Source organism: Dreissena polymorpha, chromosome 13, assembly GCF_020536995.1.
Source record: "Dreissena polymorpha isolate Duluth1 chromosome 13, UMN_Dpol_1.0, whole genome shotgun sequence".
NCBI lineage: Eukaryota > Metazoa > Mollusca > Bivalvia > Myida > Dreissenidae > Dreissena > Dreissena polymorpha.
This window is the reverse complement of record NC_068367.1, coordinates 32010137-32022010: the sequence shown is the minus strand read 5'-3', so window position 1 is coordinate 32022010 and position 11874 is coordinate 32010137.

Genomic DNA, 11874 nt, shown 5'->3' with positions numbered 1-11874 from the left:
TGTACCGGTGATAAAAAGGATAGTGGAACTCCAGAAAAAAATCAGTAGAGAAATTCTAGAGTATGTATCTTTTGTTTCATGAGTCTAGCATACATTTAATTTAAGGCGCCAAATGTTACAATTCTACTTCTTTGGTGTTTCATTACAATTCAATATAAAATTGTAATTAAATTAAAGTATTTTTCTCTTTTATTGCTTTTGAATTCGAAAAAAATGTAATTGGGTTAACGTTTATTTACTTGTTTATTTACTTGTGCGTGTTTTGTGAGTAATTCTGGCTCTATGTGAATCCTCGAATACACTGGTATATTAAGCATTATAGAATCACACAAGGACTGTCCAATTGCCGTTCAATTCTTTCGTAATCTCATCACATCTGGAATGTTGAACAGACCATGTCTCCAATGTCCAACATACTTGACCGATTATAGGGGGCGTAACACAATGACAGTGATGACGCACATAATCAATTAATTGATTACTTGTGTTACCTGTTTATATTACTTAAATCAAGTTTATTGGCGTATTGACGGCTGATTGTGATTTTAATTATCCGCTGAACATGATGAGATTTAGAACAATCCTGCTGCTGATGGTGACGAATTTGATTCTAATGATGCTGGTAGTGGTGTCGCCACTGATCATTATGTACCCGAGTGGTTTTTAACCCTATTTTACTTATGTGTAACCTATTTCTTGTGGTCAGTTCTCTTACTATTGGGAATGGTTTTGTCTGTCTTTGGAGGGAAACTGTCGGACAAAGAAAGAGGTTTTCTTCGTGTAATATTTTGAGTAATACATGGTTAATCAGGGCTTCTACTGGTTAGTATGTTGTATTTGGTTGTATTGAACTGCATTCAATCCATTGTTACTGTTTCAATTGTATTTAAAGAAGCATTTGACATGTTGGTAATGTTGAGTCATATATTTTCGCGGTTGTTGAAATGGTTGCACAATGGATACAATTCTTTCTTTTGATATTTAAATATCTTGAATTGTTTTAACTCATTACTAATAAATGCACTTAATAATGTTTGTGCATGATTAACTTGCAGCAGTCACAGAAAGCGTGGGAAGAAGGAGCAAGGGAGTGAAATCCATTCAGTTCCACAAAATTGTAATTAAACTGTGTGTTGTGTACTATGCAATGTTCTTGTCATGTGATATGTTTGTTGCTTTGTTGCAAAATAATGTTTAAGGTTCAGGTGTCAATGGCCACTAGAACAATACATTTCTTATTTATAGTATAAATAAGTATGATATATATTAAAAATGATATTACCAGTATTATAATGCATCGTACTTAATATGTAATTGTTTATTTTACAGGATGAGACGTTTCGTAGATTAACTACATCCTGATCAACTATTTGTGACTCACGTAATATGTATTTCTAAGAATACATTGAACCTAGAAAAACTGAATAGTATTGAGTTATATTGTCCTGTGTGAGTTAATAACCCCAAAGAAACCCAGAGTTTGACATGTTGATAAGTGTTGTTTCAAAACAATTTTATAACACACATTTATCTTCAGTCACAGTACAACCGTTGACAAATATAATAAACATTGAATGTGCTGATGGAAATAGTTTACCTTATGAAGGGTATATTGAATGTGAAATTCAAATTAAAAATGGCTTACCTAAAGCTGAGAATAGAAATTGTCTGTTACTTGTTGTGCCTGACACCAAGTACTCTAAGAAAACACCAGTTATTCTAGGAACTAATGTTTTACAGGAAATGTTGTCAGATTGCCAGGATAAATATGGCGATCAATTTTTACAGAAAACAAAAATGTACACTCCATGGTACTTAAGTTTAAGAACAATGGTACTGCGAGAAAGAGAATTGAAAAGAAATCCAAGAATTGCTATTGTCAGAAGTGCTTTACCGCACAAAATACTTTTAAAACCAAATCAGTGTATCAACATTAAGGGATATATAGACAAACAAGTTTACCATCCAGATACAACACCCATTGTACAGGAATCAACCCTGAGTAATTTGCCATCATACATAGATGTTACACCAGCCGCTGTGCAATTTAAAAAGAATGGCTATTCAGAAGTGAATATTACTCTTTCAAATTTAACATCTAATACCGTCACTATATCTCCAAGAGCTGTTCTATGTAAACTTCAACCCGTCACTATTGCTGAAGAGGTATTTGAAAATATTGAACAATCTGAGAGACAGAAAGTTTTTGATCAGTTGAAAATAGATGAGCATAACATACTTGATTATGATCAAAAGCAGAAATTAAAAGAATTATTAGAATTACATAAAGACATATTTTCTGTATCTGATACTGACATTGGCCAATGTAATTCTATAAAACACAGGATTGACTTAATCAATGAAACACCTTTCAAACAACGTCATAGGAGAATACCACGTGGTATGATAGAGGAGGTTCGTCAACATATCGTACAACTCTTAGCGAGTGGTGTTATTCGACCTTTTAAATCTCCTTAGACTAGTTATGTTGTACTAGTAAAGAAAAAGACTGGTAAACTGAGATTATGTGTTGACTATAGGATGTTAAACCAAAGGACAGTGAAGGATTTATATGCACTACCTAGAACTGAAGAAAATTTTGACTGTTTAAATGGGGCAAAATATTTTTCAACTATAGACTTAAAATCAGGATATCATCAAGTAGAAGTAGAAGAAGTACATAAAGAAAGAACAGGATTTACAGTAGGTTCTATAGGATTCTTTGAGTTTAATAAAATGCCGTTCGGACGCACGAACGCCCCAGCGACATACCAACGCCTAATGGAAGAATGTTTGCAAGGACTCAATATTCGAATATGTGTCGTTTTCCTTGATGATTTGATCATTTTTAGCGACACGTTTGAACAAAATTTAGAACGACTAAATATGGTTTTAAACAGACTGAAATCTTGCAATTTGAAATTGGCTCCGGAAAAATGCTTCTTCTTTCAACCAAAAGTTACTTTTCTTGGACATGTTGTTAGTAGCAATGGGATCGAAACAGATCCAGCTAAAATTGAAAAAGTTAGAAATTGGCCTGTACCTGAGAATTCAGATGAATTGAGATCATTTATAGCCTTTGCAGGATATTATCGACGCTTTGTCAAAGATTTTAGTAAAATATCAAGACCATTGAATGAACTTTTGCCTCCTACAGTTAACACAAATAGACATAAAAATTCTAAAGAATGGAAATGGACTGAAGTTGAACAAGCTACATTTGAAAAATTAAAAGAAATACTTTGCTCACCACCTGTTCTTGCCTATCCAGACTTTGAGAGATCTTTTGAACTACACACAGATGCTTCTAATAAAGCATTAGGCGCTGTGTTGTATCAGCAGCAAGGCGATCAAAAGCGAGTCATAGCTTACGCCAGTCGTGCTCTTACTAAGTCGGAGCGTAACTATAGCGCATTCAAATTAGAATTTCTAGTGCTGAAGTGGGCTGTACCTGAGAAGTTCTCAGATTATTTAGCCATAAAAACATTTTCTGTTGTTACAGAAAACAATCCTCTGACTTATATATTAACTTCAGCCAAGTTAGATGCAACAGGACAAAGATGGGTTGCAGCATTAGGGTAATACAACTTCAGTATAACATACATACCAGGAACCAATAATGCTGATGCAGATGGGATGAGACGTTACCCATACGAGAAACTACATCAACAAATTGTCATTCAAATAGATGACCAAACAGTCAAAGCTATTTGTAATAGCGACTCAGATACTGTGAGGTCAATAATAGAAACTCTGCCAATGGCTAGTATCCACATTGTTGAGGCAAAAGAAGAATTGGGTCAAGGATTGGCACAAAAGGAGTTGAGAGAAATCCGACAGCAACAAAGGCATGATCCTTTAATTGATAGATGGAGAAAAGCTGTCATTGACCAGAAAATACCAACAAAGTTTAATTCTAAACAAGACTCTATTATGAGGAAACAATTTAAACATTTTAAAATAAAGACAGGCATTCTTTTTAGAAACATTAAAGAAGAAGATAGATTAATTGAACAGCTAGTCATACCTGACTGTTACAAAGAAGAAATATTAAATGGATTGCACAACAATGTAGGTCATCCTGGAAAGGAGAGAACAACCAAATTAATGAAAGAGAGATTTTATTGGCCAGGTGTAGCAGCCGATATAGAACAGTTAATTAATAGTTGCGAACGGTGTTTGAGAAGAAAGAACAATACTAATGAGAGAGCTCCACTAGTTAGCATTAATACCACATATCCACTCGAGTTAGTGTGTTTTGATTATTTGACACTTGAACCAGCTAAAGGAGGCATTGACAATGTACTTGTCATAACAGACCATTACACCAAATATGCTTTAGCCATACCAACTAGAAATCAGACAGCCAAAACAACAGCTGAGGCATTCTGAAACAATTTCATAATACATTATGGGATACCGACACGCCTACATTCAGATCAAGGTGCCAATTTTGAAAGCGAAATCATTAAAGAACTATGTAATTTGACCAATATAAAAAAGAGCCATACAACTCCATACCATCCCCAAGGAAATGCCGGACCAGAGAGATTTAATAGGACACTTTTAGATATGTTAGGAACACTTGAAAAAGAACAGAAAACAGATTGGAAACACTATATTAACTCATTAGTTTATGCATATAATTGCATTCCTCATGACTCAACTGGATTTTCACCACATGAATTGATATTTGGTAGGAAACCAAAACTGCCCATTGATGCTGTGTTTGAGAAGTCAAGAGAGGAATTTGGCAACAAATCTGCATATGAATACATGGAAGATTTAAGATCTAGGATGATAACAACAAAACAAATTGTGGAAAAATATGCAACACAGGCAAAAGATAAACAAAAGAAACAACATGATAAAAAAGCAAAAGCTGTTAGGATGTCAGTTGGTGATCATGTTCTTGTAAGAAAAGTGTCATTTGATGGGAAGCATAAAATTGCTGATAGATTTGAAGAACAAGAATATGTTGTGGTTGAGCAACCACAAACAGATATTCCAGTGTACCGAGTCAAACACTGGGTTCAGGTAGAGAAAAAGTTCTCCACATAAATTTATTGATTCTGAATAAAAGTCAGAATTAAGTTTTTGATAGTGGGGGAACAGAGAATATTGGACTTAAGAAAAGTAGAAATGGGTCAGAAGTGAGTTCTGATAAAGAAGCCAACGATGAGACAGTTGTATGTGACGTCACGGAGGAAGAAGATGAAGATGGACTAGATTTTGTAGCTACTACAAAACAGATTGGGAACGCCCAAAATCCAAGCATAGAACTGAATATAGCAGATGTAGATCTACATACAGAAGAGAGTCAAACCGAAGCACTTGAAGAGAATCCGATAGATTCAGTAGGAATTATTTCTGCTGAGCGGACAGAAGAAACATTTGACGAACCTGAAGATAGAACAAATGATGAAGCAGGTGAAGAAGCAGCTGATATGACTGGTCAAGGAGCCGAGGTACTCCATGACTACAGTATAGAAGCCGCAGAAGAACCCATAGACCATGCCACTGTACGAGACATTCAGCTTACAGACACAGATCAGGATGTTAGAAAAGAAGATGGTACAGAGAAGACACAGAGAAGCCATTCTGTTGCAACTGAAACAACTAGAGAACCTCCAGTCCCAGTACCGAGAAGGTCTACCAGAGACAGACATCCACCAAATAGACTTAGAGATTTGTATCTTAATTGCATGGTTGAAACTTCTCATGATTGTAAAATTGAAGCATTATCTGTATTGTTTAATGCCGGTATTTTAGATCAAATTGATACCAATATAGCTCACCAGATAATTGGAGCTGTTATGAAATGAATTTTATGTATTTTCATAAATAAATAATAAAATATTAAATGTTTTAATAAGTGTTTTATCATTATTGTTTTACATAAGAAGAAAAGTAAAGTAAAACATTTGGAATTGTGCGGTCACAATTTCTGTTGTGGGGGAAGTTAGCAAAGTGAATAACTATATACTTTGTATGAAGTACACAGTATACTACATAGCTGTGTGATGAAGTTTGATAGCATGATATGAATAGTACTACGTAGTTGTAAATAGATGGTAGTGTATATGGTGGATAACATTTTAGTGTAATATTGCATGGACAAACACAGACGTATACTTTATGACGGGACGTTATTTAGGAAAGCGGGGGAGTATGAACCCGAGTGATTTTTAACCCTATTTTACCTATGTGTAACCTATTTCTTGTGGTCAGTTCTCTTACTATTGGAAATGGTTTTGTCAGTCTTTGGAGGGAAACTGTTGGACAAAGAAAGAGGTTTTCTTCGTGTAATATTTTGAGTAATACATGGTTAATCAGGACTTCTACTGGTTAGTATGTTGTATTTGGTTGTATTTAACTGCATTCAATCCATTGTTACTGTTTCAATTGTATTTAAAGAAGGATTTGACATGTTGGTAATGTTGAGTCATATATTTTCGCGGTTGTTGAAATGGTTGCACAATGGATACAATTCTTTATTTTGATATTTTAATATCTTGAATTGTTTTAACTCATTACTAATAAATGCACTTAATAATGTTTGTGCATGATTAACTTGCAGCGGTCACAGAAAGCGTGGGAAGAAGGAGCAAGGGAGTGAAATCCATTCAGTTCCACAAATTGGTAATTAAACTGTGTGTTGTGTACTATGCAATGTTCTTGTCATGTGATATGTTTGTTGCTTTGTTGCAAAATAATGTTTAAGGTTCAGGTGCAATTGTAAAGCCACTAGAACAAGACATATTATAAATGTTATTATTAATTCTAGGATATTTATATTAATAATAATATTATAGAAATTATTATTAATCATATGTCTTAATATGTGTATTTGTATATTTTACAGATTGGAGCCTTGACGTTTGATGCTCTTGAGTTATCTGTGAATCAAATATTCTAATTATATTGAAACGTAAAACTAGACAGTCTTGAGTTATCTTCCTCCTGTGTGTTAGGTAGCGAAATAACCACAAAGTTATAATAATAAAAATGTGTCTATTTGCATTTCATAACACTTTTTCTCCTATGCGTGTTCGTTAACTGTCTCAAGATTAAAAAAAACCCACCTCAACATCTGTTTTACAACGGTTATTAATTGCAAATATTTAGATGCTATGCATCTCATGTCATCCTAAATACACGTTCATACGTATTGTTGAATAGTTGCCCTATATGTTTGACGATCCAATAAAACACTGTCTACACTAGACGGTGTACATCAGAGCTGAATATACTTCTATACGTACATACTTGGAATGTTAGATACCGTATCGTATCAAATACTATTTTAGGCAATTAAAGGTAAGCTGATCTTCCTTTCCTGTTGTCGTATCCTCCACAATTACTCGCAGCTCTGTGTACCCAAACATGAACGTCCCATTGTACTTTTGGTCATCCAGCGGTACGTCTTGCGGTATGCGTATGAAAAGTGTTCCCAGGGGTGGTATTTCAGAAACATCTTAAGTAATTTCTTAAATAATTTCACTTAAGTTCAAAATTACAATGTTTTGTATTTCTTTACTAAATAAAAAAACTCGTGTGTTTTTTTGTATTCCTAAAATAACATTGGAAAAATGATGTTATTTAAATGTATATCTTGATGCCAATCTATTGAAATATGAAATGAAACACTAAATGTATATCTTGATGCCAATCTATTGAAATATGAAATGAAACACTTAAGAAAATCTCCCTATTTAAGGATAAGAATAAAATTTAACTTATGATGCTTCTGGAATACGACTCCAGAAGTTCACATTCTTTGTTTGTAACAAACTTTGGGTCCAGCAACACTGTTCTGTATATAATTAATTATCTGTTCCTTTCCGTAGGGGTAACTAAAAAAATGGGTCACACGATGATTTACATTTATATTTTTATTGACTTGAACAAATTCTTTAAAACAATTGCCCACATACCATCTACCACCTTTATTAATTTTCGTTCGTCCAAAATGTTTCTTTGGGTCAAATAACTCTAGGCACTCAACAATCTCTTGCACGACGGTTACATTACATTCACCTCTGTGTTGGGCTCAGGTAGCAGTACACGGTAGGAAGCAGAAATATGCGAATTGGCCCCGGTCAAAAAGTGAAATATTGGGAAAGGGTAGGTTTCCATGTCAAATTTGAGGGTGATAGGTCTTATTGTATCCCCAAATTGCATTAAATCCTGAGAATATGACCATTTTCAAATGCGAAACCGTGGGGTCATGACCTCTTGTTGTTGTTGTGTTCTTTGTTACTCAGGAAGGAAGCTGCGGTAGGCATATTGTATTTTGGGTTCTTTTTAAGCTGGAATCGCTAGTAGGGTCACGCTGTGAATTATTGCGCGAAAACCACCTGGATACCTGGTATTTATTCATGGTTTGATGGGTTGTGCTATGTTTTGCGTGTAAAAATATCATTCCAAAAGCAGGCTATCATTACGTTTCATTCGTCCCCAGCCACTTTCGTACATGGTAAAAAGTTGATTTTGAAGCCCCTTTTTGCGGCCTTGTCATTCTTTCACTTTTGTCAATAGTATCACCTGTACAGGTTCCATATGCTCTTTTTTTATCTTAAATGTAAGTTTCAGACTACTTGTGTGCAGTGAATGTGTTTTTATGATTGCAGGTTCATTGTTTTCTGAATTGAGCGTGGTGGAGATCAAGAAGGCGTCCGCGGCTCCGAGAGAGTGCGTGTCTACCGTGGTCTGCTACCTCAGAACGGACTATTGTTATGAAAGCGTCTCATTTATGTCATGATCATACCAAGCGTTCATCATTGAGGTTACAGTATACTAAACAATCTCTTGCACGACGGTTACATTGCATTCACGTCGAAGCAATTCCTAACGTCACTCAATAAACATTATGTTCAATTGTTGACATTTGTAAAGTGCGTGAAATGATTCCATCTGCGTAAATGGGCAAAAAATAGTTCCAAAGAGTTGCATTAAAACTCGCAAGGTTTTGCACGATTTATCGTACATTTAAAAGTCATATTTCTTAATTTAATGCATGCGATCTTAAATATCCAATCAAATATACATTGAATGTGTTTGTTCGGTTTTACCTATTTTATAGACAAAATGGCGTGCTGAGCCTTTCGCAGAGTTGTATGTGAGAGCAAGGAACGACAACTCTGCGTGGAGATTGGGCACTCAATGTCATATGTGTAGGGCAGTATACGTGATGCGACTAACGAAGGATTGTGTCCATATATCACAGCTCCTTTTAGAACTGTCAGACCAGCGTCCCCCGGAACAACTAAACGCATTTCAGGAAGTTCACGTCTGATTTTTTCGGGAACGTCTCTTCCATTGTCTGAAACGTCTCTTTTCCATTGTCTGCAAAAAGGCAGTGAAACACCAAATTACGCAACAATTTTTATTTTATTTAGCAAAACAGTTCAACGCTAAATAGTTTGTGCATGATGTTCAAAGGATTTTAGTTAAATTTTAAAGCAAATACGTTTGTTCGTAATATGTCCGGTACTGACGGACTAATACATTTAAAAAAGTATATTTTTTAGTTCTTTTCTTCTAGATGTCTAGCCACGGCGTGAGAAAGTATTTTTTCAAATTGCATTCGTTAGCACACCTCATCCTTTACCACTGAATATTATTATAAAATCGAATTATTGTTCTTGACTATAAATAGTCTATAGTCTTTACTTAAAGTCGAATATGGCCACAGTAAATAACACTGAAAATCGCACCATCGTTCATTACTAAAAGCTGACTATGGCCACAGTATATGACTCCTAAAATAACACCATCGTTCATTACTGAAAGTCAACTATAGCCACAGTAAATGAATCTTAAACAGACAACATATCTCATTACTGCAAGTCGACTATGGCCACAGTAAATGACTCTTAAAATGACACCATCGTTCATTACTGCAATTCGACTATGGCCACAGTAAATGACTCTTAAAATAACACCATCGTTCATTACTAAAAGTCGATTATGGCCACTGTAAATGACTCTCAAAATGACACCATCGTTCATTACTGAAAGTCGACTATGGCCACAGTAAATGAAAAGTCGACTATGGCCACAGTAAATGACTCTTAAAATGACACTCATCGTTCATTACTACTACAAGTCGACTATGGCCACAGTAAATGACTCTTAAACTGACACCATCGTTAATTACTGAAAGTCGACTATGGACACAGTAAATGACTCTTAAAATGACACCATCGTTCATTACTGGAAGTCGACTATGGCCACAGTAAATGACTCTTAAAATGACACCATCGTTCATTACTGCAATTCGACTATGGCCACAGTAAATGACTCTTAAAACGACACCATCGTTCATTACTGCAATTCGACTATGGCCACAGTAAATGACTCTTAAAATGACACTACCGTTCATTACTGGTAGTCGACTATGGCCACAGTAAATGACTCTTAAAATGTCACCACTGCTCATTACTGCAAGTCGAATATGGCCACAGTAAATAACTCTTTAAATAACACCATCGTTCATTACTGCAATTCGACTATGGCCACAGTAAATGACTCTTAAAATGTCACCACTGTTCATTACTGCGAGTCGACTATGGCGACAGTAAATGACTCTTTAAAATGACACCATCGTTCTTTACTGCAATTCGACTATGGCCACAGAAAATGACTCTTAAAATGGCACCATCGTTCATTACTAAAAGTCGACTATGGCCACAGTAAATGACTCTTAAAATGACACCATCGTTCATTACTGCAATTCGACTATGGCCACAGTGAATGACTCTTAACAATCTCATATCAACTGATCCCTTCATAAACTTGATATTGACCTTTTATGGCCTAAAATTGTTTTGGGGTACCATAAATTTTGTAACACCAGGATTGACAATGGCACGAATGTTTTCTGTGATTTCAACATATCAACATCACTACAAAAACGATTAAACAGACAATACAATTATAAATAGTCTCTAACTGAACAAGAGTTTGAACGTCAATTTAATGCAGTTATTTGTCAATATGCTTCAGCATAAGATGAAGAGAAGCGGAATGGTTAGAACGTGGGTATCCGATGATGATTGTAAATATGGTGTCCTCAGTTCATTTTTGTTTAATACTTCATAAATATAGCTTAAATATCGATGTAAAAGTAGGTAACGGCATCATTATTAAAAGTGACATAGGAATAGTGCATTTTGTGAAATAAATATTTATGTTTCATTATATTGTATTTATATATTTTTAGGAAATGAGATTACGGGGACTATGTTCCAAGGTATAGTTATACAGTTATCTTATTTAATATCAGTTTTTTTAAAAAGAATAGTTAAAACATTTACTTTTTTTTACTAATTAAGCATTGTTCATTAAGCTGATACAGCATACAGCTAGTTATACAACTAGTTAAGTTATAAAATTAAAGATAAATAATAACATACTTTTCGCCTTTAACAAATTTCATGTATATTTTATTCAGAAGAAGAGATCGTCTTGGGAGTACCAGGAGCTAACTAGGCCCATGAAGAGAAATCAGACATTCTGTTTCTGTGACAGGCCTGATGATGGCAGGTATGGATTTTACTTGAACTGCCTTGTGCCATGTCTATAGCTGTCGTATATATGAACCACTCACAAAGATCATGCTTTTGATTTCTTCGGAATTACGATCAGAATAATATTTTGGAATATGTTCATGAAAGGGAGGCAATGGCAAAGCAGTTCACTTGTTGATGTGCACTGAACGCAAACCCATTGTATTATTGAATTCTCTCATTATATAGGTTGTATTGGATGTGTGACAATTGCAAGGACTGTGTGCATCCAGAATGCATCAAACGAGACCATGCAGACTGTCCCCAGCCTTTTTTGTGCCCATCATATTTGGTAAGTAAT